The 2,500-nt window shown below is 63.4% G+C and overlaps 1 pseudogene; it reads right to left on the bottom strand.

Annotated features, from left to right (window-relative positions):
• LOC126445160 (large subunit ribosomal RNA) overlaps window positions 1-2,500 on the bottom strand; it is a 7,815-nt pseudogene that overhangs the window by 3,423 nt on the left and 1,892 nt on the right.

The raw sequence follows: 2,500 nt of genomic DNA, 5'->3' as shown, positions 1-2,500 counted from the left end.
TTTTCCAACATCCCATCCCGGGGGATGAATGCCCGCTGACGTTCGTCCACAGCACATGCACGCATCAGGCGTGACGCGAGAACCTTGTGAAAGGTCCGCGCCAACACCGAGCAGACCGTAATGGGGCGAAAGTCAGCGGGGGATGTTGGTGCAGCCGTTTTGGGGAGAAGTGACGTCCGGGCGCGAAGCAGACGCTCGGGGAGGGCGCGGGCCAGGAGGAAGAGGTTCAAGAGTTTCACCAGGACTTCATGCGGCAGGCGCCGCAGCTCCGCTGGAGTCAGGCCGTCCGGCCCGGCTGCCGATCCCCTGGGCGGCAAGGCAGCAGCGACCTCCTCACGTGTGACCGGCCCCCATAGGCACTCAGGAGCGACAGGCTCCGAGTGCGGGAGAAGGCGGTCACGGATGAAGCCGGCGGTGGAGATCGGCTTCTTCGTGAAGAGGTCCGCCCAGAAGTCCAGCAGACCGGGGATGTCGGGTGGCGGCTGCAGCAGGGTGCCGTCCAGCAAACCGCGCACGCAACGCGCACGCGACCTACGGAAGGCGTCCTGTGTCCGCGCGTATTCCCAGCGGCGCCGCTTGCGCTTCTGCAGCGGCGGGGCGGCAGGCGGCCGCTTGGATGGTTGGCGCGGCCGCTGTGTCCTGGTGATCGACCTCTCCCCCCTGGACCCGACCGACGCAAGGGCATCCGGGAGCATGCCCAGGATGACATCGGGCGGCGTGCCCCGCCCCAGACCAATGACTCGATCCAGGGCAGAGAAACGCTGGGCGGAAGCAGGTAGCCCCGCCAGATGCTCCCAGATGGCGGCGTCAGTCGGCCCCTCCGGCGGCGGCCCGGTGGTGTCGGCCGCGAAGTCCTCGGCTGCGTCGACGGGCGGCGCAGCGGCCTCGCCCGCGTCAGGCAGCGAGCTCGCTGCTCCACGGCGGGACGCCGGCTCTTCACCCCGACCGATCTCAAGTGCCTCCATGAATTGGCGGACAAGCTGCTTGTGGGCAGCTTGCCGCCGTCGGCACTTGATTGCCTCAAGCGTTCGGTCGGGGAACATCCTGGTAAGTTCTTGATTTACAAAGAAGAACCGGGCGTCCCTCTCCAGGAACAGTTCGGCCTCTGCCTTGGCGAGCGACAGGACTTCTTCCTCCGTCCACCTCGCGCGATGCCTCTCCGTCACGATCTCAGCGTTGGCGGCCGCAGGGTGTTGGCGGCGGCGATGGACCCCGAGACCGTTCTTCGTGGTAAAAGTGCGGTGGCACTCACTGCAAGCAAAGGGAGCTACACAAACTATCGCATTTTCGTTACGGCCGGTTGGCCGGATAGGTGCTGGGGTAGCTGGGGTGGCACCTTCAGCGGAAGGGCCACCATCTCTTGTTTCTTGTCGGCTGCCCCCAACTATAAAGGGATAATGCGAGGGGGGGCTGGTAACCCCCCCAAGCCCCTGGTGCGGTCTTCCACTCTGCAAAAATCAGCGGGCCCACGAGAAGGGGAGAAGACCGCAGGAGAGGAGAGGCTAAGAGGGCTAAGAGTCATAGTTACTCCCGCCGTTTACCCGCGCTTGCTTGAATTTCTTCACGTTGACATTCAGAGCACTGGGCAGAAATCACATTGCGTCAACACCCGCTAGGGCCATCGCAATGCTTTGTTTTAATTAGACAGTCGGATTCCCCCAGTCCGTGCCAGTTCTGAGTTGATCGTTGAATGGCGGCCGAAGAGAATCCGCGCACCCGCGCGCCCCCGGAGGAGCACGCTAAGGCGGACGCGGCCTCGCAGCAAGGAAGATCCGTGGGAGGCCAAGGCACGGGACCGAGCTCGGATCCTGCACGCAGGTTGAAGCACCGGGGCGCGAACGCCGCGCAGGCGCGCGCATCCTGCACCGCCGGCCAGCACGAGGCCAACCAACGGCGAGAGCAGACCACGCCCGCGCTAAACGCCCGCACTTACCGGCACCCCTACGGCACTCACCTCGCCCAGGCCCGGCACGTTAGCGCTGACCCACTTCCCGACCAAGCCCGACACGCCCCGATCCTCAGAGCCAATCCTTATCCCGAAGTTACGGATCCAATTTGCCGACTTCCCTTACCTACATTATTCTATCGACTAGAGGCTCTTCACCTTGGAGACCTGCTGCGGATATGGGTACGAACCGGCGCGACACCTCCACGTGGCCCTCTCCCGGATTTTCAAGGTCCGAGGGGAAGATCGGGACACCGCCGCAACTGCGGTGCTCTTCGCGTTCCAAACCCTATCTCCCTGCTAGAGGATTCCAGGGAACTCGAACGCTCATGCAGAAAAGAAAACTCTTCCCCGATCTCCCGACGGCGTCTCCGGGTCCTTTTGGGTTACCCCGACGAGCATCTCTAAAAGAGGGGCCCGACTTGTATCGGTTCCGCTGCCGGGTTCCGGAATAGGAACCGGATTCCCTTTCGCCCAACGGGGGCCAGCACAAAGTGCATCATGCTATGACGGCCCCCATCAACATCGGATTTCTCCTAGGGCTTAGGATCGACT

This window comes from Schistocerca serialis, unplaced genomic scaffold (assembly GCF_023864345.2).
Source record: "Schistocerca serialis cubense isolate TAMUIC-IGC-003099 unplaced genomic scaffold, iqSchSeri2.2 HiC_scaffold_332, whole genome shotgun sequence".
NCBI lineage: Eukaryota > Metazoa > Arthropoda > Insecta > Orthoptera > Acrididae > Schistocerca > Schistocerca serialis.
This window is presented reverse-complemented; position numbering and strand designations above follow the sequence as displayed.